Source organism: Marmota flaviventris, chromosome 3, assembly GCF_047511675.1.
Source record: "Marmota flaviventris isolate mMarFla1 chromosome 3, mMarFla1.hap1, whole genome shotgun sequence".
NCBI lineage: Eukaryota > Metazoa > Chordata > Mammalia > Rodentia > Sciuridae > Marmota > Marmota flaviventris.
In genome coordinates, this window is record NC_092500.1 from 61,822,258 (window position 1) to 61,849,089 (window position 26,832).

General features: G+C 34.2%; 1 pseudogene; it reads right to left on the reverse strand.

Annotated features, from left to right (window-relative positions):
• Window positions 1–24,222: 24,222 nt before the first annotated feature.
• LOC114078822 (olfactory receptor 6C3-like) lies at window positions 24,223–25,160 on the reverse strand (annotated as a pseudogene).
• Window positions 25,161–26,832: the final 1,672 nt, after the last annotated feature.

The following is a 26,832-nucleotide window of genomic DNA, read 5'->3' on the forward strand; positions in this document are numbered from 1 at the left end:
TTTCTGATATTATTTCATTGAAAACATAATGCTTTCCTTTGGTTTGAATCGCCACTCCTTCATCTATCATGATAAATCTTGAATTTGATCTTTTCATGTTATCTCATAATTCTTGGAAGTTCTATTTATGGTTTCTTACCATTTTCTCTACATGGTCAAATTTATTTCAAGATTACATATTTTATTTTCATTGTCTGACGTTCTGTTTTCCAAGTGGTCTAGTCTATTGGTGATGCTTTCTATTGAATTTTTTATTGGGTTTATTGATTCTGCATTTTGAGAACTTCTGCTTGTTTTTGTTTTTGTTGTTGTTGTTGTTTGCCAGAATGTATGTGTTTTTATTGAAGTGGTCTTTCACTTCATATATTTTCTTTCTGATTTCACTCTGTCAATGGATTTTAGTATTAGAGCATCTTGGCTTGTTTGGGGTGCTTTGTTTCCTTGTTTTCCCATACTGTTTGTGTTTTTTCACATCTAACACTATGGATCTGAGGCAGTACAGATTCTACCTTGTAGACTTATAGTATTCCTGAATGTTTCCTGTACCTTGCCTTTAAGGGGGAGATCAATATTAACAGTACCCAATGCAAAAATTATACAATTAATCTAATAGCTCCTATTAAAATGTTTACAGTTGATTGAGTATTTAATTTGATTTTTTGAGTCTTTTGTTTCTAAGATATTCATTTGGTTCTTATAACAGTCTCTCTTTTTTAAAAAAATAATATTTCACTTCCCATATTTTTATCTCTGAGTTCATTTCTTACATCTACTTTAACCTCATCAAACATTTTAGCTATAAACTTTCTAAATTATTTCTCTGATGTTTCCTCCACTCAAGTGTCAATGAGATTAATTATTGAACTGTTGTGGGCTGTTTAGATGGTTTGTTCCCTTTCTTATTCATACTGTCTACCTTTCTATTGGGATGATTATTTTTTCTTATTTGGGGGGTACCAACGATTGAACTCAGAGACAGTCATCCACTAAGCAGACATCTACAGCTCTTGAAACAAAAAAAAAACATTGAAAAAATTGATAAAACTAAAAGTTGGTTCTTTGAAAAAATAAATAAGATCGACAGACCCTTAGCCATGCTAATGAAGAGAAGAAGAGAGAAAACTCAAATTACTAACATACGGGATGAAAAAGGCAATATCACAACAGACACTACGGAAATACAGAAGATAATTAGAAAGTATTTTGAAACCCTATATTTTAATAAAATAGAAGACAGTGAAGATATCGATAAATTTCTTAAGTCATATGATCTGCCCAGATTGAGTCAGGAAGACACACACAATTTAAACAGACCAATAACAAAGGAAGAAATAGAAGAAGCCATCAAAAGACTACCAACCAAGAAAATCCCTGGACCGGATGGGTATACAGTGGAGTTTTACAAAACCTTCAAAGAAGAATTAATACCAATACTTTTCAAGCTATTTCAAGAAATAGAAAAAGACGGAGCTCTTCCAAATTCATTCTATGAGGCCAACATCACCCTGATCCCGAAACCAGACAAAGACACTTCTAAGAAAGAAAACTACAGACCAATATCTCTAATGAACATAGATGCAAAAATTCTCAATAAAATCCTGGCAAATCGAATACAAAAGCATATCAAAAAAATTGTGCACCATGATCAAGTAGGATTCATCCCTGGGATGCAAGGTTGGTTCAATATACGGAAATCAATAAATGTTATTCACCACATCAATAGACTTAAAGATAAGAACCATATGATTGTCTTGATAGATGCAGAAAAAGCATTCGACAAAGTATAGCATCCCTTTATGTTCAAAACTCTAGAAAAACTAGGGATAACAGGAACATACCTCAATATTGTAAAAGCAATCTATGCTAAGCCTCAGGCTAGTATCATTCTGAAAAGAGAAAAATTGAATTCATTCCCTCTAAAATCTGGAACAAGACAGGGATGCCCTCTCTCACCACTTCTGTTCAACATAGTTCTCGAAACACTGGCCAGAGCAATTAGACAGACAAAAGAAATTAAAGGCATAAAAATAGGAAAAGAAGAACTTAAAATATCACTATTTGCGGATGACATGATAATATATTTAACAGACCCAAAAGGGTCCACAAAGAAACTACTAGAACTAATAAATGAATTCAGCAAAGTGGCAGGATATAAAATCAACCCGCATAAATCAAAAGCATTCCTGTATATCAGCAACAAAATCTCTGAAATGGAAATGAGGAAAACCACCCCATTCACAATATCCTCAAAAAAAATAAAATACTTGGGAATCAACCTAACAAAAGAGGTGAAAGATTTATACAATGAAAACTACAGAACCCTAAAGAGAGAGATAGAAGAAGATCTTAGAAGATGGAAAAATGTACCCTGTTCATGGATAGGCAGAACCAACATCATCAAAATGGCGATATTACCCAAAGTTTCTACAGGTTCAACGCAATGCCAATCAAAATCCCAATGGAATTTCTTGTAGAAATAGATAAAGCTATCATGAAATTCATATGGAAAAACAAAAGACCCAGAATAGCAAAAGCAATTCTAAGCAGGAAGTGTGAATCGGGAGGTATAGCGATACCAGATTTCAAACTGTACTACAGAGGAATAGTAACAAAAACAGCATGGTACTGGTACCAAAACAGGCAGGTGGACCAATGGTACAGAATAGAGGACACAGAGACCAATCCACAAAATTACAACTTTCTTATATTTAATAAAGGGGCTAAAAGCATGCAATGGAGAAAGGATAGCATCTTCAACAAATGGTGCTGGGAAAACTGGAAATACATATGCAACAAAATGAAGCTGAATCCCTTTCTCTCACCATGCACAAAACTTAATTCAAAATGGATCAAGGAGCTTGATATCAAATCAGAGACACGCCGTCTGATAGAAGAAAAAGTTGGCTACGATCTACATACTGTGGGGTCGGGCTCCAAATTCCTCAATAGGACACCCATAGCACAAAAGTTAATAACTAGAATCAACAAATGGGACTTACTCAAACTAAAAAGTTTTTTCTCAGCAAAAGAAACAATAAGAGAGGTAAATAGAGAGCCTACATCCTGGGAACAAATCTTTACTCCTCACACTTCAAATAGAGCCCTAATATCCAGAGTATACAAAGAACTCAAAAAATTAGACAATAAAATAACAAACAACCCAATCAACAAATGGGCCAAGGACCTGAACAGACACTTCACAGAGGAGGACATACAATCAATCAACAAGTACATGAAAAAATGCTCACCATCTCTAGCAGTCAGAGAAATGCAAATCAAAACCACCCTAAGATACCATCTCACTCCAGTTAGATTGGCAGCCATTATGAAGTCAAACAACAACAAGTGCTGGAGAGGATGTGGGGAAAAGGGTACACTTGTACATTGCTGGTGGGACTGCAAATTGGTGCAGCCAATATGGAAAGCAGTATGAAGATTCCTGGGAAAGCTGGGAATTGAACCACCATTTGACCTAGCTATCGCCCTTCTCGGTCTATTCCCTGAGGACCTTAAAAGAGCATACTATAGGGATACTGCCACATCAATGATCATAGCAGCACAATTCACAATAGCTAGACTCTGGAATCAACCTAGATGCCCTTCAATAGATGAATGGATAAAAAAATGTGGCATTTATCTATTTTGTATTTTATTTAAAGACAAGTCTATCTTAGTTAGTTAGCACTTCATTTTTGCTGAGGCTGGCTTTGAACTTGTGATCCTCCTGCTTCAGCTTCCTGAGGATTACATGCTGGGATTACAGGTGTGCAAGACCATGCCAGGCAATTATTGCTTTACTGCTTAGTGAATGCCTTCATTTAAGAGCCACAGACTGAGCAAATCTCAGGTATTGAAACTTTTATTCAATGTGCGTATTCTGCTTTATCAGCACCACATTGACAAGACAGTTGTGACAGAGGAAAATAATCACATACAAAGTGATCAGTGACATTGGAAAAACAGTAATTCAGCTGGAGCAGAAGCATGAAGGGTGGGAAAATGGTCAGAAACCTCCCAGCCAGGTGCAGCATTTCTTGCTCATAATGGTTATGTAATGAAGGGGCTTGCAGATGGCAACATAATGGTCATAGGACATGGCAGTGAGAATGTAAAATCCAGTCATCCCCAAGAAGATAGAGCAAAAGAGTTGAGCTACACAGTTATTATAGGAAATGGTCTCATTCCGGGTGATAATAGCACCTAGAAACCTAGGGATACATGCACTTGTAAATGTGATTTATAAAAACGAGAAAGTGGGGTATTAGAGAAGAATAGAAGAATAGAGTTACCTTAGATTAGGTAGACAGAAGTGAAGGGAGAAGAGGAGAAGGTATATGGAGATAGGTATATGGAAAGATAGTGGAAGGAAACAGACCTTACTACCTTATGTACTTATATGACTGTATGACCAATGTAATTCTACAACATGTACACTCAGAAAAATAAGAAATTATATCTCATCTATGTATGGTATATTAAAGTGTGTAAATGCATTCTACTGTCATGTATAACTAATTAAAAAATTTAAAAAAGAGAGAGTAGTTCTGGAGGAAGAAATACATAGGCATCTGTAGGTTAGAGTGATGATAGTCAGATTTCCAAGACACTTAATATGTAAGTGATAAGTAAAAATAGGATCAAACAACCTGGAGTTTAGGATCATCAGAAAGGCTTCAGAGCACAAATTCTGTGATCACTGTGTGGTGCATCTCTCTCTCTCTTTCTCTTTGTTCCTGTCTCTTAGTCTCTCCTTTTTTCCCTTTTAAAGATATTGAGGGTAGAAAAGCATTTTAGAGAGAAAGAAATATATAATTTATTATGATTAATATAGTCCTTAATGATACCATTCCAAAATATCTTTCATAATATGTATCAATTTCATTTTGATTATCTTCTTTGCATTATATTTTAATTTACATTTGTAAATCCAGCTTGTTTGCTACTGGTTCTTTTATTTTAAATCCAGCAGCAGTATTTAGGAAATTTTTATATAGTAAGCCACATCATCGAGGGATGGCAAATAAAATCAATAATTCTTATCTGTGTCAAATCTATTACATATTTGTTAAAACAATCACATAAAATAAACACTTTTCTTACTCCTGGTGAATGCATTAGATAATACTACAAACTAACAACAAAAATATATTATCTTGATCTCAACAAAAGGCAAAAATAAAAATCGGGAGACTAAAGTAATAACCCATTACTCCCTTTATGATATAAGAAATCAACTAATGATTTTGTTAAAAAATAAAATATATTTTGAAAATATTATTTTTTGATTTAATTATTAATTTTATTCTTAATATTAAAGATTTGGACTAATTATCAAGATAACATACAAATATTATACACATATTATAAATATACATTTAATATAAGATAAATAATGTGACATTTCATGTAGTAACCAGGAAATATGTTCACTTGTTGATTTATCTTATAATAAATAGTTAACGTTTGATATCTTTGATGATTTGTTTGAAATATATGTACACGTGTGTGTGCATATATATGCACACACATATTTAGGCAAAATCAGTATAAAGTCATAATCAGTATAAAGGCATAATCAGTATAAAGACATTTTTTCAGCTTTAAGCAACATGTATTTGTTTTTCAATTTGCTTTAAAGCATAAATTCCAAATAACTACTTGCCTTAGACCTTAGCAGCTCTGTCACTTGGATTATAGCACATTATATTTTCCATTTGAACATCATCCTTCCTTATCTGTTAAGTTTTATGGAAAAAATTTCTTCCTTAGACATTTTGTCCCACATGGGGCACTCATTCACTGGGTCCACTTATCTACCAGGACATCTAGAAATATAAAGGAAAACCTCTCCCATTCACCTTATCCTATTAAGTTAGTCCCCTGCTCTTCAAATACTGTCCTGAATATGCTATTCTGTGGATTTGGTCTGCTAAGTCCTGACAGCTGCCTTTTTAATATTTTAGATAGTCAAATTTCTGCTTTGAAGGGCAAGATGTAAAATAATTGTTTTTCTGCCAGACACTATAAAAATTCACATTAATCAAATTTGATTTTATATTTTCTTTATTTTAGGATAACTGAAGGAAAATATTTTAGGAAACAAAGATGTAATGCCACAACCTTCAGAAAATATGACAATACACACTATGTCCCCTTCACTAATTTGATCTAGAAGTTTAATAAAGTAATATTTAAAGAAAACAGAAAAAGATATGACATCATTGGGTATTATTAGTATAGATTCTTAAATCAGAATCCTGCTTCCAACTGGTTGTACTTCATATCTGGAATATATCAAGTCTACTTGGATTGTTTTCCAAAGATTTGATCTCCTGGGAACAAGACAAAGGTCAGGCCACATGTCTGCTATCTTTTAGATCCTGAGGGATTTCCAGTAGCCATTCTCCAATTTCTCAGTAGCTTCTTAACACTTCTTTATTGTGGATCTCCCTTGAGAATGGTTACATTCCTTTTTGTATTCCACAGAGAATCTACAATACCATCTTCTACAAACTATTATTTCTATTAATTGCATCTATATGATATTTTATTATTGTGTAATATTTCACAAGCAATAAAAATAGCTATGAAATGGACTTTGTTACAAAACCTTAAACCTTTAACCAAAATTGTATTTAATTATATGTTTAAAATATAAAATTTTTTTATATATGCCTTTTTGATTGTTAATACTTTGCCTTTGTTAGATGTTGGTCACTTGTAAATTAAGGATTATTTTATAATAGTAAGTTAAAGAATAACTTTTTTTTTTAATTTTTTATTGTTGGTTGTTCAAAACATTACAAATTTCTTGATATATCATATTTCACAGTTTGATTCAAGTGGGTTATGAACTCCCATTTTTACCCCATATACAGATTGCAGAATTACATCAGTTACACATCCATTGATTTACATAGTGCCATACTAGTGTCTGTTGTGTTCTTCTGCCTTTCCTATCCTCTACTATCCCCCCTCCCCACAACATTTATTGATTTCTGTATATTGAACCAGCCTTGCATCCCAGGGATGAATCCTACTTGATCATGGTGCACAATTTTTTTGATATGTTTTTGTATCCGATTCGCCAGAATTTTATTGAGGATTTTTGCATCTAGGTTCATTAGAGATATTGGTCTGTAGTTTTCTTTCTTTGAAGTGTCTTTGTCTGGTTTAGGTATCAGGGTGATGTTGGCCTCATAGAATGAATTTGGAAGTTCTCCCTCTTTTTCTATTTACTGAAGTAGCTTGAAAAGTATTGGTATTAGTTCCTCTTTAAAGGTTTTGTAAAACTCTGCTGTATACCCATCCGGTCCTGGGCTTTTCTTAGTTGGTAGTCTTTTGATGGTTTCTTCTATTTCCTCAATTGATATTGGTCTGTTTAGGTTGTCTAAATCCTCCTGACTCAATCTGGGCAGATCATATGACTTAAGAAATTTATCTATGCCTTCACTATCTTCTAATTTATTGGAGTATAAGGATTCAAAATAATTTTTGATTATCTTCTGTATTTCTGAAGTGTCTGGTGTGATATTGCCTTTTTCATCCCGTATGCTAGTAATTTGAGTTCTCTCTCTTCTTCTCTTCGCTAGCATCGCTAAGGGTCTGTCGATTTTGTTTATTTTTTCAAAGAACCAACTTTTAGTTTTGTCAATTTTTTCAATTGTTTCTTTTGTTTCGATTTCATTAATTTCAGCTCTGATTTTAATTATTCCTTGCCTTCTACTTCTTTTGCTGTTGTTTTGCTCTTCTTTTTCTAGGATTTTGAGATGAAGTATGAGATCATTTATTTGTTGGTTTTTTCTTTTTTTAAGGAATGAACTCCAAGCAATGAATTTTCCTCTTAGAACTGCTTTCAATGTGTCCCATAGATTCCGATATGTTGTGTCTGTGTTTTCATTTATCTCTAAGAATTTTTTAATTTCCTCCTTGATGTCTTCTATAACCCATTGATCATTCAGTAACCTATTGTTCATTCTCCAAGTGATGTATGCTTTTTCCTTCCTTCTTTTATCGTTGATTTTCAGTTTCATTCCATTATGATCAGATAAGATGCATGGTATTATCTCTACTCCTTTATATTGTCTAAGAGTTGCCCTGTGACATAATATATGATCTATTTTTGAGAAGGATCCATGTGCTGCTGAGAAAAAAAGTGTAACAGCTTGATGTTGGGTGGTATATTCTATATATGTCAATTAAGTCTAGGTTATTAATTGTGTTATTGAGTTCTATAGTTTCCTTATTCAACTTTTGTTTGGAAGATCTGTCCAGTGGCGAGAGAGGTGTGTTGAAGTTTCCCATGATTATTGTATGGTGGTCTATTAGACTCTTGAACTTGAGAAGAGTTTGTTTGATGAACATAGCTGCACCATTGTTTGGGGCATATATATTTATGATTGTTATGTCTTGTTGGTGTATGGTTCCCTTAAGCAGTATGTAGTGTCCCTCTTTATCCCTTTTGATTAACTTTGGCTTGAAATCTATTTTATTTGATATGAGTATGGACACTCCTGCTTGTTTCCGAAGTCCATATGAGTGATATTAATTTTTCCCAACCTTTCACCTTCAGCCTATGTATGTCTTTTCCTATCAAATGCGTCTCCTGTAGGCAACATATTGTTGGGTCTTGTTTTGTGATCCATTCTACTAGCCTGTGTCTCTTAATTGGTGAGTTTAAGCCATTAACATTTAGGGTTATTATTGAGATATGGGTTGTTCTTCCAGCCATATTTGTTTATTTCTGTTACTAAACATGGTTTGTTTTCCTCTTTGATTATTTCCCCCCCCCATTTACTGTCCTACCTCCCACTGTTGGTTTTCATTGTTATTTTCCATTTCCTCTTCCTGTAATGTTTTGCCAAGGATGTTTTGAAGAGATGGTTTTCTAGCTGCAAATTCTTTAAACTTTTGTTTATCGTGGAAGGTTTTAATTTCATCTTCCATCCTGAAGCTTAATTTCGCTGGATACACAATTCTTGGTTGGAACCCATTTTCTTTCAGTGTTTGAAATATGTTATTCCAGGATCTTCTAGCTTTCAGAGTCTGTGTTGAAAGATCAGCTGTTATCCTGATTGGCTTACCCCTAAATGTAATCTGCTTCCTTTCTCTTGTAGCTTTTAAAATTCTCTCCTTATTCTGTATGTTGGGCATCTTCATTATAATGTGTCTAGGTGTGGATCTCTTATAATTTTGCACATTCGGCGTCCTGTAGGCTTCTAGGATTTGGGATTCTGTCTCATTCTTCAAGTCTGGGGAGTTCTCTCGTATTATTTCATTGAATAGATTGCTCATTCCTTTGGTTTGGAGTTCTGTACCTTCCTGTATCCCAATGACTCTTAAGTTTGGTCTCTTAATGTTATCCCATATTTCTTGGATGTTCTGCTCATGGTTTCTTAACAGTCTTGCTGAGCTGTCTATGTTCTTTTCCAGTTGAAATACTTTATCTTCATTGTCTGATGTTCTATCTTCTAAGTGTTCTACTCTGCTGGTAGTATTCTCCATTGAGTTTTTAAGTTGGTTTATTGCTTCCTGCATTTCTAGGATTTCTGTTTGTTTGTTTTTTATAACCTCTATCTCCCTGTATAGTTGATCCTTTGCTTCCTGGATTTGTTTGTGTAATTCATTGTCGAAGTGATCTTTCATTGTCTGATTTTGCTGTCTAATGTCTTCCTTGATACTCTAGATCATCTGAAGCATGTATATCCTGAATTCTTTATCTGACATTCCATCTTCTGCAGCTGTTACCTCTTCTAAAGTTGAGTTGACCTGCATTGCTTGTGGTCCTTTCTTTCCTTGTCTTTTCATAATGCTTGCGTTTCTTTCTGCTTGGTGAAACTGTTGTGTTTTTGAAAAGTTTTTTTCCCCTATATATTTATATTGCTCTTGTATAGTTGAAAAGTCTCCCTTGCAGGGTCGGGCGGCGGTCTGCCTACCTTGCAGGTGCTGGCGGCGGCTCTACTCTCTCCTTACTTCAATTGGGGTGTCGTGACTACCACGCCAGCAGGTCACTGGTCCTATTCCGGGCGCGGGCGGCGGCTCTGTTCTGCCCCTACTCCAATTGGGGTGACCAGTGTACCATGCCGGCAGGCCACCGGGCCTGATCCGCCAGTCGGTTGCAGGTCTGCCTACCCTGCAGGCGCGGGCAGCGGCTCTGCTCTGCCCCTACTCCAAATGGGGTGATGTGTCTGTCGTACTGGCAGGCCACTGGGCCTGTCCCGCTGGTCGGTCGCAGGTCTGCCCACCTTTCAGGCACGGGTGGCGGCTCTGCTCTGCCCCTACTCCAATTGGGGTGTCGTGACTACCATGACGGCAGGTCGCTGGGCCTGTTCCTGGCCCGGGCGTCGACTCTGCTCTGCCCCTACTCCAATTGGGGTGACGTGTGTACCACGCCGGCAGGCTCCTGGGCCTGATCCGCACATATGTCGCAGGTCTGCCTACCTTGCAGGCGCGGGCGGCGGTTCTGCCCTGCCCCTCCTACCACGCCTGCGGAAAGCTGGGCCTGATCTGCAGGTTGGTCAAAGGTCTGCTCACCCTGCGGGCACGGGTCGCGGTTCCACTCCGCCCTCACTCCAATTGGGGTCACATGACCACCACACCGGTAGGGCCTGATCCGGGCACGGGCGAAGGCTCTGTTCTGCCCCTACTCCAGTTGGGGTGACGTGTGTACCACGCTGGCAGGCCGCTGGGCCTGACCCGCCAGTCTGTCGCAGGTCTGCTTACCTTGCAGGCGCGGGCGGCGGCTCTGCCCTGCCCCTCCTACCATGCCCATGTACCACTGGGTCGCGGGTCTGCCCACCTTGCGGGCGCGGGTGGCGGCTCCGCTCCGCCCCCTCTCCAATTGGGGTCACGCGGTCACCACGCCAGCGAGCCACTGGGCCTGCTCCGGGCGCGGGCAGCGGCCCGGCTCCTCCCCTCTGGCTCGATGACAAATCGAGAGAGACTCGGGTGTCTGTGCCTCACCCTCCCTACCAGGAGACCAACTGTTTCTGTCGCCGCTGGTATTGATGAAGTTCTCTCCTCCGCCGCTTTCTGATGACATCAGATCTCTGCCATGTTGGTATCCTATGCGAATGGCAGCAATTCGTTCCCTTTGCCGGGTAACCAAAGCAACGGGTGAGTCCTGATCGGCCCTCAGCAGGACCCGGACCGAGAAGCAGTTTCTGTGGGCTCCTTAGCCCTGGGCCAGGGCAGTTCCGGGAGCCGGAACTCGGCCGCTCCATGCTCGGTGGTGTATGCTCTGATAAGAGCAGGCTCCAAGAAGCACTCAGGCACTGAGCCTGAGTAATCTGTCTGCAAGCCGCAGGCGAATGGCAGCCTGAAATTACGTGTTCTATGGCTGAATGAGCTGCGGTCAGTCGAAAACAGGGATGGTGATGTCAGCTCTCCAAGATGGTGGCTGCTGGCCTCCTCTGTGGTCTGACCGGTGCGGAGAACCGAAATGGACTGCTTCCTTCCCCTGTCTCGAACCCAGAATTCAGCACTGAGTACGGTGCTTGCACGGCTGGCAGAAACTGCAGCGCTGTATCCCTGCGTCGCTATCTCCTCATTTCCCAGCGCGCGCTGCAGACTCTAGCCGCGGGGCGATTTGCTGAGTAAGCAGTGTTACCCTCTGTGCGACAAATCTCTCACGTTTGAGTCCCCGTAGCCGATCCTCGTGCGATGGAAATCCTTCCTCCAGGTTCCGGAGCACCCCACTATTGCTGGAAATTCCTAACAAGATAGCCTTTAGCCGTCCTGACTCGTCATAATCCCACACAGTGACGCAGCACACGGGGGCAATGCACTCCCCTCGCCGCCATCTTCCTAAAGAATAACTTTTATAATACACATTTTTTCTTCTAATTTCAAAAATGTTATTACATACTTAATTTTATCCTCATTACAAACTACAATATTTAATTGCCATATCAACTTCTCTCATCTTACTATTCATCTTGTTTTTACCTTTACTTATCATCATTTTAATAAGAAATAATGAGAAAATGATAAAAGTTTGTTATATGAAATTCTGGTTAGTGGATTATACCCATTTATTTTCTTTCATGTTTTTCATCCTTTTCAAATATTTTTACAATAAAAATATAAAATCATATATGTTAGACAATTTTTCATCGCTGTGACTCAAATTCCTGACAAGACCAACTTAAAGGAGAAACATTGATTTTAGGTTTATAGTTTCAGAGGTTCAGTTCATGATCAGTGAACTCCATTTCTCTGGGCCCAGTGAGGCAGAATATCCTGCTGAAAGGGTAATGGTGGAGTAGAATTTCTTATCTCATGTGGGCCAGGAAGGAGAAGAAAGTGAGAGAGGAAGAAGAAGCAAGAAAGAAGAAAGAAGAAGAAGAAGAAGAGGAGGAGGATGAGGAGAAGGAGGAGGAGGAGGAAGAGGAGGAGCTGAGGGAAAAGATAAGTCCTCAAGGTCATGTTCCCAGTGACCTACTTCCTCTACTCCAATCCTACCTGCCTATAGGGACTGCTCAGTATTATATTAAATTTTTAATCCATCAAATATATTAATACACTAATGAAGTTCCAGTTATCATCATCTAATCATTTAAACTCTGAACAATCCTTCATATGTGTTACATGAATTTACTGGGGGAACTTTCATATCAAAATCATAACATTAGAAAATGGACATATATTTGATATATAAGTATATAAACTATTAATACATATTATATAATAAAAATGATTCAATCTAAATAAATTTTCCAATGTAAATATTAAGATTTAGAGGTTTAATTCAGGTTAAGGGTTAGGTTAACCTTAACATTTCCATCTGTATGGCAATCTTCTCTCCCAATGACATCTTCTCTTAACTACTCTAATAATTGCTGGATAAGTTTACAACATACATGAGTTTGTGTCCTAATTTCATATCACAAACTTTCTCTAGAGATTGCGAAGAAAAATTTGTGTAGACTTTTGGACTGGAAAATCATCCAAACCTGCCTGAAAGAAATTATGCATTTAGCACTTTATTGGAAAAACCTCTCAATAGATATCTGAGGGGCAGTAGCCAGAATATAAGCTCATTTTAAAAATATTTGCAACTTGTTACAAGAATAAAAGCCTTATATAGAAGACTCCATCAGAATTATACTTTTGATTTATAACCATGTAAGACAGTTTTGTTTTCCCCAGGGAAACAGAATATGCAACTGTGTTAAACAGTGTATTTTCCTATTAGAATTAATAAAAAATCAAATCTAGATTTAAAAGGTCCTTTTTATGGACATATCAGTGATGGCACTGATTTATGTCTGACTTCATTATCAATATCATATAAGGGAATAATATCTAAAATACATATGAAACTTGTACAACTACATAGAAAAGAAAAAAAATTACCCAATTTAAAATGGGCAAGATTTTGAAAAGATGTTTCTCCAATAGGGCATACAAGGGACAAACAAGTATATGGAAAGAGCCTCAATGTTAATGATCATTAGGGAAAATTAAATTAAAACTACAATAAGATATCATGTCACTTCTGTTAGGAGAGTTATTATCCAAGAGACAAAATATAACAACTATTGGAGAAGATGTTGAGAATTTGGAACCCTTGTGCATGGTTAATGAGAATATAAAATGGTGCAGCCACCACAGAAAATGGCACTGAGGATCCTTTAAAAAAAACAACTGAGATACAGAAATTGTAAACACACACACACACACATTTTTTTAAAAAACTAATCTTGCCCTAATGTACAATCGGAATGAACCTGAAGGACAATATACATAGTTACATAAGCCAGTCATGGGAGGACAAACAATGAACAATTTTACCTATATGAAGTATCTAAAGTAGACTCATAGAAGCAGGGAATAGAATGATAGTTGCTACAGGATTGGCAGAAGAGGAAAAAGATGTTACTTTTCAAGGGGTATACAGAATTTCCCTTATGCAAAATAAATAAATTCTAGAGATCTTCTGAACAATATTGCATCTCTATTTAACCAATGTAGTTAGACTCATGTCAGTTGTTCTTACTCCAATAACAAATTTTATCTGAAAGTGTTCAAAAGTATATCAGTTGAATCTAGAGAGAATTATAATAATTGCTGATGATCAACAATATAGATGATTATTCTATATTCTCTACAGATTTGCTTTCATCCTCATAATAAGTTATTTATGCTTCATTTATTTGATAATATTACTTATTTATTGGTGGGGAAATATGTACTTTGAGGTTATAGATATCTAAGGTTTTTCAACTGTTCACTTCTTAACAAACATACAAATTGCAATTCATTTGGAAGAAATGTAATTTACAAGTCATTGCCAATTTTCCTTCAAAATTTAGAGTCCCCTTTAAGGTTCTATTCCTTTTTATCTATCTCAATAAATTTAATACTCAGTCTCTCAATTGATTATAACATTAAAAGTGTAACCTCCATTGGGGCTGGGCTTTGGCTCAGTCGTAACATACTTGCTTGACATGTGTGAGGCACTGGATTCTATTCTCAGCACTGCATATAAATAAGTAAAATAAAGGTCTATCAAAAAATGTACCTCCATTGATGAGAAATACAATAAGTTTTCTTACATGTTAGAATACTTCTCAGAATCCATGTTCTTAAGTTTTTTATACATACATAGACATTCCCACATCTTTCTTAAATAACTTAGATATTTTTTATATTTTAAATATAAATGTGGAATAGAAATATTAATGAATGAAATAATTTTCTGTGCAATGAAGTTTTTATTTTATACAAGACAGAAATTTACAAAATTTTACTTAAATATCTACTAATTTGATTATATGCCATGTTTCTAACCTGGCCAAAATATGAGGATATCCATATCTATATATTTCTTCATATACATAATATGTTCAAAACATATATAGTTTAAGAGATTTCATATATATATACATATATATTATATATATATATATATATATAATATATATATCATATATATATATATATATATATATATATATATATATATATATATCATATTTTGGATTAATTTTAAATAGCATATGTATGTGCATATACACACACATACACACACACAATGAAATTTCAGAAATAAATTTATCTCATATATCTAATGCTTATTTCTTCATTATTTTCTATAGCATTTGTTCATTTTGTCTTTGTGTGTATATATATATACATACGTGTGTGTGAATATATATATATATATATAATGTGTGTGTGTGTGTCTACCTATACATCTACTGAGAGACTGTAGGATTTGGAAATATGAAAGTCTATTTGGCACCTAAATCTAGAGTTGTATTATTAGTGGTCCACGATACTTTGTGAATAGACAAATAACATTTCTTGGTTTTTAAAATTTTTAACTTTTAAATTATTATTATTATTATTATTATTATTATTATTGGACTAAACTTAGAACCTTGCACATGCTAGGCAAGTGCTCTAACGTGGAGATACAACCCCCAACCTATTTCTTGGTTTTTGATTAAAAAATAAATACATTTTTCATTCATTTATGTAGTATTTAAGACATCTCAAAAAATGCAAGAAAAGTCAAGGGAATTTTTGTAAAATACAAATAGAATCATGATTTATATTTTGGTGTGCACAAAGTAAAATATATCAATATTTATAATTTTTGTTTCCTGTATATGGGGATATTTTCTTTACCTGAACAAAACTCAAATTGCAATTTTCTTTGTAAAATAATTATTGCTTGAGACATTGTTATAAACAAGTACCAGAAAAACACGTTATCAGAAGGCATAAGAAAATGATTTCAGTTTGGTGAGACATGTTAAACAAATATGTCAATAAACCTGTTAGGAAAGAAAAAGAAAACAGTGAATGAACAATGACTAGGAGGGCAATACTGATTTGAATTAGCTACTGAAATTTCATTATTTTGTACTTTTTATTACTCATCAATGTGTGTTTACCTCAAGGCATCCAATGTTTTTATGAACTGGTGAAAAACACAATCTTCCTTTCCATGTTCTTGAAGGCTTGCTTGACCTGCTGATTCCTCAGGCTGTAAATAAAGGGGTTGAGCATAGGAGCCACTGAGGTGTTTAGCACAGCCACTCCCTTACTCAGAGACACTTTTTTCTCTTGCTGACACTCTTTCTCTTGCTTCATAAAAATGCAGCTGCCATAAGAGATGGAGATGCCAATCATGTGGGAAGAACACGTAGAAAAGGCCTTTGTCCTCTGAGTAGCAGAAGGAATCTTCAAAATCGTTCTGATGATATATATGTAGGACATAAATATTAGTGCCAAAGTGAACATCAGAGTAAATAGAGCATAGGAAAATCCCATTATCTCTAGGAATTTAGTGTCTGAACAAGAAAGTTGGGATAGGGGGAATAATCGCAGGAAAATGGTCAATGATTTTGGACCTACAGTAATCAAGGTGTAGCAGCAACATGAGCAAAGGGAAAACAATGGAAGAATTAGACCAGCCAGCAAGCAAAAACAAGCATTGTGCAGACTTTTTGATTATTGATGGTCATGTAGTGCAAAGGCTTGCAGATGGTAATGTATCGCTCAGAGGACATGGCATCCAGAAGGTAAAATTCAGTGACTTCCAAGAGAATGGAAAAAAAAAAAAAAAAAAAAACACCACCAACAACAACCACAAAACAAACAAAACAAAATGAAAAAAAAAAAAAAAAAAAAAAAAAAAAAAACAAATGAGCTATACAGTCATTAATGGAAATGGTTTTATCTCCTGAAATAATGTTCCTAGGAACTTAGGTATACTGATAGTTGTGAATGAAATTTCTAATAGGGGAAATACCTAAGAAAAAAATACATGAGACTCTGAAGATGGGGATCAGATCCGGGTAAGGGTGATGATGGTCAGGTCCCCAGTGATGCTGAGCATTTAGCTAAGGAAGAGAAAGATGAATATTACCACCTGGAGCCTGGGATCATCTGACAGTCCTAGGATAATAAACTCTTCTTATTTCTGTGTGGTTTCTCATCTGTTTCTTCAGTCATTTATTTTTCTCTTGTTAAACCTATAGGAGAAAACACAAAGAAAAAACTTGGGTTGACAATAAATATCCAATCGTGAAGCTGGAATTTTGTTGAAGTATTATGCCATTTCCACCTTCAGGGGAAATGGAAATCCACTGATAATGACAATGATCCTTTAATTTCCACTCTTTTACAGTGAAAAACTCTTAAGTAGATTAAAAGCTGCTTTAGTAACAAAACTCTAATGAGGTGCTTTCTCACCTCTGTTAGAATGGTTATTGTCAAACACACACACACACACACACACACACACACACACACGAGGAAATACTGAGGATAATGTGTGGACAAGGAATTCTTATAAACTGTTGGTAAGAATGTAAATTAGTACAGCCACTATGAAGGATAGCACATAGGTGCTCAAAAACTAAAAACAGAACTACCAAATGATCCAGCCATGCTACTACAGGGTATATATAAAAAAGAAATGAAGTCATTATACTAAAGGTATACCTGCATGCCCATGTTTATTGTGGCACAACTCACAGCTGTAAAAAATAGTAAGGGCCTAAATGCTCTTCAACAGGTGAATGGATGCATAAAACATAGTATATATACTCAAAGGAGTATTATTCAACCACAAAGAGGAATAAAATATTTTGCAGCAAAATGGATGGAATGAAGTGCATTATGTTTAGTGACATATGTTAAACTCAGGAAGACAAGTATCACTTGTTCTCTCTCATATGTGGAAACTGAATAAAGAACAGGTAGAATAGTGATTAGCAGAAATTAGGAAGGATAGAGGGAGGGTTGGTGGGACAGTGGAAGAAGGATGGTTGAATATGATCAATGAATGCTGTATACATCTATGAAAATATCACAATGAATGTCATTAACATGACAATTAATATGTGTGCATAAAATACATTTAAAGATAATGAAAATAATTTGGTATTATAGAGCTTGAAATGGTAGGACTAAGATTTTTAGTCAGACTTTTCATATTCCAAATGTTACTTATTATCTTTCATATATGTGCCTGCAAAATATCTTCCTTTGAGACACTGCTCCAATCTCTACAGACATTTCCCTTTAGGTAAAAGTTTAATTTCATTGCAAATTAGCAAAAATGGGAAAGATATAATTTTAAAATGTGGTTGTTTTATCCATAGCCATCTACCAACATTTTTTAACACTCATCATGTAAATTACTTGCAAAATTTCATGATTTTTTAGTCTAGTTGTGTGTCATTTTATGACTTTGATTCCTAGACAATTTATTTTGTTAATTGAAATTAAAAATGGATGGAATGAAGTGCATTATGTTATTGTTATTAATATTTGAGGATTCCCTCCATTAAAGAGATAGATAAACATGTCTCAAGGAAGCTTTCTTTAATAGTTTTATTTTTATTTAAAAAAATAACAAGTTCTAATGCTTTTTTAGAGGTAAAGTTTAAATGTTATTGCCAAATATATTTCCACAGGAAAGAATGAGAAAGTCTGGTTTGAATCCAATCCACTTTTTAGTTCTTAAAATCACTCGTCTGTGTTCAGTTTCCTTATTTATAATACAAATCAGTTTCATTTTATAATGGTGAGATTTAAATAAATTAATATATGTGAAGCATTTGGAAAAATGCACATTTAATGGAAGCTGTATAGACATTTTTCTATGGAGAACATGCTCCCTAACCACTGAGCTGAATACTTTTGGGATTAGGATGATGTCCTGAGCCAAAGGCTATCTTAGTTAAATAATAACAAATACATTTAATCCCAAGAGAATTATACAAGAACAACAACAATAATAGAGTAGGAATTACCTGATTGTACAGTGCCTATTACATTTAGGAAAGTGATTCTTAGTTTTGTTCTTCGACCCTAACTACTTTATATTGACCTTTCTAAGCATGTTTTATCTACCTCCTCCAAGCTAACACTACATGCACACACACACACACACACATGCACACACACATGCATACACACACACACACGACTCCCATCTCTGGCCATGATTTGATCATTGTACCTGAGCAAATTAAGCACAGACAGCATATCAACATTATCCATGACTAGTTTGTTTTTCTGATACACATCAGTAATAATTTTTCTGGAAGTGATTGTGAAGTTTGCAGTAAATTATAACTAGCATTGTGAGTGGCACATTGTAATAACATTCCAAATCAACTCTTTCCATCACAGGAGGAGTATCCATTGTATACATGTCATAAGAACCCCTAGTCATTCCTCCCAACCCACCCACCTGGACTGAGCTGAAGTCTCCTGTGAAATCTGTGCTTACCCTATACATTCTTGAAAGGACAGAATCTTATCTTCAAAGCAAAAAGAAACATTTATCTAGTTAATGCTGAGTTTGTTGTTGAAACAAATGCTGCCATCAGGCACAGCTCTTTACTTTATGCTCTATTCTAACCTAGACAGTACATACATCTTGTTTTCTTTTATTAGATGCATTTTCTCACATTACCTTACACAATATGCTTAAACACTTGACCCAAATTCCCTATATTGAATAAATATAAAACAAAAGATATGTAAAGGAAACCACATTTTTATTAATACATAAATTTTTTTAAAAAACTTCATTAAACATTATTTTTTAAATTACTTTTTAAACTTTTTTTAATAATTCACCCTTTCAATTCCCTTTATTCCTCCTCCAGTAATAGCACTCTTACCTTATCAGTGTTTATTTTTATTAAAATCAAGAGCTTTTCATAACACCTTGAAATAAAAAACTACTTTTCCATCAAATAGACAAGATTTGGTGACAGTCTCAATTTTAAAGTTCTTATAATAACTTACTGATATTGGAGACTCATATTTTTAAAAATGCATTTACATTATTACTATTTCATAGTGAAAATGTATTAATGTACTGTATTTATCTTTGTTTCCAACTTTATTGAATACATATTTTTCTTCCTAATCTTTGTTAACTTTTAACATTTTTAGTGAATATTAATAATAACATGACTCACTATTTTTTTCTCTGCTGATTAAAGTGCTGAAGAAATGTAGGAGAACCTGTGAAGGATGATATATTTAAATAGAGGAAGGTTTTATGAGCACATTACACACACAAAAAAAAATGAACATTTGTATAGAAAGTTTCCAAAGACCAAAGAAACAGACTTAAAAAGATCTCCTAACAGTAGGAGATCTAATACCAATAAAATTTATAAAAATTCAATGGATTGTTTAAATTTGCTAACATAAAATGAGCATGATAAATTAGAATATTCATATTCATGTGAAGAATAATTAAATATTGAATAAGGTAGATATTATTGCTTCAGCCTTAAACTATTCTAAAGATATGTCTAAGTGTAGGATGATGGGTATCTGCAGAGATCTAACTCATGATTTTACTTTCTTATTTGTGCATGCAGACCCATGTTTTCTCCTGGAAAAATAGGTCTTAGGTTATTAAGTTCTCATTTTATTTTATACATTGCATCAATATTATTTCTTATTTTCTTTCTAACGAATCTGAGACAAATTCCTTGAGTCATTTAAAATGAAATTTAATAGTGATATTTATAATTTGTTAAATAAAATTTGCACTTTCCAAATCTCTACCACCAAATGAATATTGAAATATTGATGATCATTTCACATATACCAACCGCTCATGTCTATTAAGAGTTTGTACTTTCATTCCATTAACTTGTGGTCTATAATTTCAACAAGAAAGGAAGAGGAAATGAATTAATTAAGAGGTAATGAATATTAACAATGACCATATAAACAAAGAAGATAAGATGTTGGCAATATATTTGATGTCCAATGTGAAAAAGAAACACTATACTGAAAGATAAATTAGGTTTGAAGGATCAAAGGATGTTTCTTATAGACTAAGAGATTTTGTTCCATTTGACTTCTGATCCCCCTACCCCCTTTCTCTCTGGGTTATTTGTAATTTTTAAAAAAAAAAAAAAATTTTCACCGGTTGAAATCTTACTTGGTAATGCAAAAACTTTGAGAATCTAATTTTTCAACATTTTCTTTGCTCAATTCTCTCTTCTTCAATTAAACCCCCAATGGAAATCATCAGAAAAAAATTTCACAGAGCATCTGCCCATATCACACTCTTTCTTTCTACTTTATAAATTTCAGGATCTGTTCAGAGTCTAGGTTAGCACATTAGAGAACAGGCTAATTATTGAATTCAATCTGTAGCTCAGACAATCTCTGTGGACAATCTCTAGCTCAGCTCTGTAACCACACTAAAATGCATTTTTACACTTCTCAGGCATTCCAGGCTCTAGACCATGACATGGGGTGTGGTTCCTGAGAACATTTGTCAGCATGACTAAAGCAAAGACTCTTCAGGAGAACTGACTGAATGGTTAAAACACTTGTTTTATGAGAATATGTTTTTACTGTTTCTTATAATTATTTTAGAAGACTTTCCCCTAAAAGTAATAAGAATAAGAATAATTTATATTTATTAATTTTAGTAATAATGGGCAGATTCAATTCTCTGTAATCATACTAGCTTATATAGAAGCAAATCAAGGTAAAAGAGAGATCATTGAATCATATCTGTTGATCATTTCATATATACTAACACTCATGTCTACTAAAGGTTTATACTTTTATTCCATTAACTATTGATCTATATTTAAACAACAAAGAAAGAGGAAGTGAGTTAATAAAAAATTATCATCTCAAAACATGATTAATTTATTATTTATTACATTAGGGATGGGCTTACCTGTTTGATGTAGATTAAAGACATAAATGTGTCATGCAATGGATTGGTGACTTTGGATAAGTTAATTGACTTTCAGTCTCTGCTTTAAATGCAGTTGGAATTTCAAGAGTGTTTTTGAGAATTAAATATAATCATGTAAACAAATGTACTCCATAAATCATGTGACTCTTAGGTTTTAAGAATAGTTGTGTTAATTATTTTTCTTTTGAGTAGAAACAATTTTTCAACTCAGGGAAGGGAACTATTTGTAATTGTGGTTTACTAAACACAAGTTTATTTCAGTGACTGATAACTTTTATTTTATCTCAGTATTTATAACACAAGTGTGAAATTGTTCTTCCTATTCCTAAAAAAGCATTAAGACTCAGATATTGTATAATTTTCATTAATCCATACAGCTAGCAAATGTGGAATACACTCTAAGACTATGTATAACTAAAGTCTGTTCCCCTAAGCACAGTACTACAAATCAGTATTCAATTAAATTATAGAGATATGGAAACTAATTTCCTGCTTTTAATAACTAGAAAATGAATAGACTAAATAAAGCAAAACATACTAATAATTTTCTATGACCTTTTATATATATCAAGTTTCAAAATATGCCCAAGTATGTTCTATTTAACCTTGATTAAAAGTTGAGCTGTTAAGTATTGAATCAATGTTGAGATTTGAGAGTCTTTCTCTGCCCTCTCTATGTCCAACTTACCTCTAGCTTTCATAATATCCAGAGTGACTGGAATAATAAAAAAAATTAGACAATGCCTTTGTTGTAATCCAGGAAAACCAGTGTTTCTAAAAATACTCCCTATCTCTTCCACTGAAGTAGTATGCTTGTTTTAAAATGTTGTAGGTTTTGTATCACTTAAAATAAATGTCAACATTTTTGCCTTAATGGCAAAAATGGAAAACCATTTTATCCAGAGCAGATATATTTCTTTGACTATAAATTGTGAGGAAGAAGCAAAAATATAACACAGAAACAGTATCAGAAGTGCTTTAAAATGCTTTGTCATGGTTTCTACATAAATTTTATGTATATTTTTATCCATTTTCTCTGTCATTGGCTCAAGGGACCAATTCAGTGAATGAAAATTGACAGAAGAGAAACATAAATAAAACTCAGTGGAATATAAACATATTACACATTACTATTTAGGTTCTAAAAGGAAGCTTCGGAGACAGTGTCTGATAATTCAGAGAAAAAAATTGACAAAAAATAAACAAAAACACTAAATGTAAAGATTTTTTTCCTTTAATGTCATTTTCTGAGATGAGGATAGCAGCCAAATACAGAATCAAAATTCCTAATGTGGAACTCTACCCAATGTTCCATGACAATTTTCAAACTGGGAATCTAATACATTATACTAAAGGCCTCCATTATTTCCATTGTTAGTCTACCTTCCTATAATAATTTTTACTACCATAATATTGTTCACACTATGAACATTTTTTCATGCTCATTCTTTTGATTAACAGCACTTATTTGAAGAGTTTCTTGTTTTGATGGATTAATGTTGTGATTTATATGTCAAATAAAATATCTGGAGTTAGTATCATCCTGGATAAAACTATTATTATATAATCATGCCCACATGAGGGATAGTGATGGAGAAGAGCCAAAACTTTGTTCAGATCCTTATTAAAAACAATACAAAATGTAAAAATAGAGCAAAGACTAGTGTTTTAGCTTGTTTGCATTTTATTTCAGGCTCTTATATTGGCTACTACTGCACAAGGATCTTAGTCAAGTTACTCAACTTTTCTAAGCATTAGTTTATTCATAGTATAAAAAATGTCTATTTTCCCATATAGCTTTGGTGAGTAAAAAGATAAGGCACAGGCCATAACTACTAGTCCCAAAAGGCATAGAATAGTTATTTTTTAATGAAATTTCAATCAGATTTGCAGGTGGCATATAAGCAATTATGGTTACATAATATTCAACTTTATATATACATTTCAATAGACAAATATATGAATAAACAAGGAGAACATACAAAACTACATAGAACATGTACTTAAGCCAAACCAAGGAAATAAAAAAAATTCAATTACATCTAAATGGAAGAAATATCCAAATCCTTTGGAGACTAGGAAGAAATGGACAGACACTGCCAACAGCATGTAAAATAGTTTGTGACAGACACTAATTCATTTAATAATTCATGTAATTTTAAAAAGAAAACTGTATGGTAGTAAAATAGAAGAGAAACTTTAAGTTTATTAAAATACCAGTGGAGTTAAAATATTTTCATTATTAAGAATAAAGAGCAAAGTGATTTAAGTTCTGTAGACACTGGTTTTCTAGTCAGGATTGTAAATCAATGATTACATGGGACCTAAAGATAGGTTTAAAGGGAGACACAACAGTGTCACTTGCATGTAAAAAAGAAAGCTAAAACTAAGGATCTCAGCACTGCAGGTTGCTGTGGTTTGGATATAGAAGATAAGGAAGAAGTAAAATTTTATTTCCCTGGTTGAATCTTCACCATGGCACTCATTCAGCTGAATAAATATTTTCATTTGCTTCTGTAAAAGACTATCTTATGAACCAAGTGTTTGAAGCTTTGTTTAACTGGCTGGTTCCTCAAAGTGTAAATAAAAGGGTTCAACAAGGGAGCAATAGTAGTGTTGAGGAGAGTTACTCCTTTGGTCAGTGATGCTCGTTCTTTTGCTGAAGGCTTGACATACATGAATATGCAGCTTCCATAAGAGATGGAGATGACAATCATGTGAGAGGAGCAAGTGGAGAAAGCCTTTTTCCTCTGACTGCCAGATGGGATTCTCAGAATGGTGCTAATGATGCGTATGCAGGACAGAATCACCAACGCCAATGTGAAGAGAAGAGTAACAAAGGCAAAGTAAAAGCCACTTTGCTCTAAAAGCCATGTATCTGAGCACGAGAGTTCCAAGATGGGGAAGTAGTCACAAGAAAAATGATCAATGACATTGGAAGCACAGAAATCTAACCTGAGGATAAGCATGAGTAGTGGGAAAATGGTCAGAAATCCTGCCAGCCATGAACCAAAGACAAGAAGGGAGCAGACTTTCTTATTCATGATGGTGGTGTAATGCAGTGGCTTGCAGATGGCGACATAGCGATCATAGGACATAGCAGTTAGAAGGAAAAATTCAGACACACCCATGGAGATGAAGAAATATAATTGAGCTAAACAGTTGTTATAGGAAATGGTCTTGACTTTAGTAATTATTGACCCCAAAAATCTGGGGATGGAAACACTGGTGAATGCAATTTCCAAGAAGGAGAAATTCCGGAGGAAGAAATACATAGGGGTCTTTAGATTTGGGTCCAGCAAGTGAGAATGATGATGGTTAGGTTTCCAGTGATGCTTAATAAATAAGTTATGAATAAAAAGATATAAAGTATAACCTGAAGCTCCGGGTTGTCCGATATGCCCAGGAGTACAAACTCTTTAATCCTTGTGTGGTTTCTCATTCTGAATTATTTTTCTTCCAACAAAGTCTATTGGTGAAAAACACAGCAAATATATAGAAAAGTTTGATATTAAAGTATTGAAAATTTAAATGTGAGATTGATATCTCTAATGATGTTTTTCTTGTAAGAATTTTTGCAATACCCACTCATTCCTATTAAAGCAGGAAACATACACACATCTTCAGCTGAAATCAAATATGGATCACAGATATGTTTTAAGTCCCCTCATCAGTAAATTTACATCAAAGCTTGAAGTATTTTCAAAATTTCTGTATGTGCGTACACCTTTGAATTACAGATTTCTACAATCATAATTATCTAATACTTTTGTAGTTTAAAAAAATTGAGACATTGTCTTCCAGCTTCCAAGATTATATACTTTTAGGATTGAATTAGCTAATTTTTAGTTTAATTCTGATGCCATTTACAAACTTAGAAAATTGATTGTTATGAATTGGTAAACTAGTCACAGTTGCTAAACTTAACTAACTGTTATGATTATTTTTATTCTCAATATATATATACCTTTAAATATAACCATGGGAATAAATAAGTATCAATCACAGAAATATAAGCCTATAGTCACCTTGATTGTAAAAAAAAAAAAAATCTAAATTCATGGGAAGAAAAACAGAGGCCAAAGGAATTTGTTAACATAGAGGTAGAGCTCAATAATATATATAGATCTACAAGCATCTAATGCTTTTATATCATTTATTCCCATTACGTAATTAACAACCAAGTTTTAAATTTTCATTATATTCACTTTGTCCTTTTATTCTCCAACTTGCATGAGGACAAGAGAGAAATCATAAGATGTTTTCTGATGCCAAAACATGGCATTGTGTCCTCTTCTCAAGGCTAAACAATCAGAATAAATGAATTTTTTCTAAGAATAACTTTATGGAAATCACATTCTCTACAATATAACCGATGGGCCTTCTATCTGTCCTGTTCTCTGTCTCCCTAGCAGTCAGCATCATGTCTGTGATGGAAGTTCTCAACTATATTTTTTGTATTTCTTTTTCTCTTTAGCATGAACAGGATGACTCAGCAGGTGATAAGTATTAAAGCTGAAACTGTGCACTTTTTTCTTCTTTTAATTTTATTTTCCTGACAATCAGTATTCTTTTCTCTTGGGAATTAGCATATATTCGTCATGAAAATATCAGCAAAACTAGCAACTCAAAGGCAGAAACTATCACTGTGGTTTGAAGAAAGGTTTAAACATATTAAAATGTAAAATTAACAATAAAATTTATGTTAAACTGTAAATTTGAACATCTTTGTTATTTAACCAATAAAATAGACTTTCATATGAGAGAAAAATAAATTTATTGAAAATATCAGAAATATAATTCAAATTTTTCTTAATTTTCTTAAAATATAAAATATAATGCAAATATAACATACTTCAGAAGGTGATTTTTTTGTTTGTTCATTTGTTTTTGTTTGTTTTTTTGTTTTGTTTTGTTTTTAAGTTTATTTATTTTTTTAATTGGTTGTTCAAAACATTACAAAGCTCATGACATATCATCTTCCATACATTTGATTCAAGTGGGTTATGAACTCCCATTTTTTACCCCAAATACAAGTTGCAGAATCACATCGGTTACACATCCACATTTTTACATAATACCATATTAGTGACTGTTGTATTCTGCTACCTTTC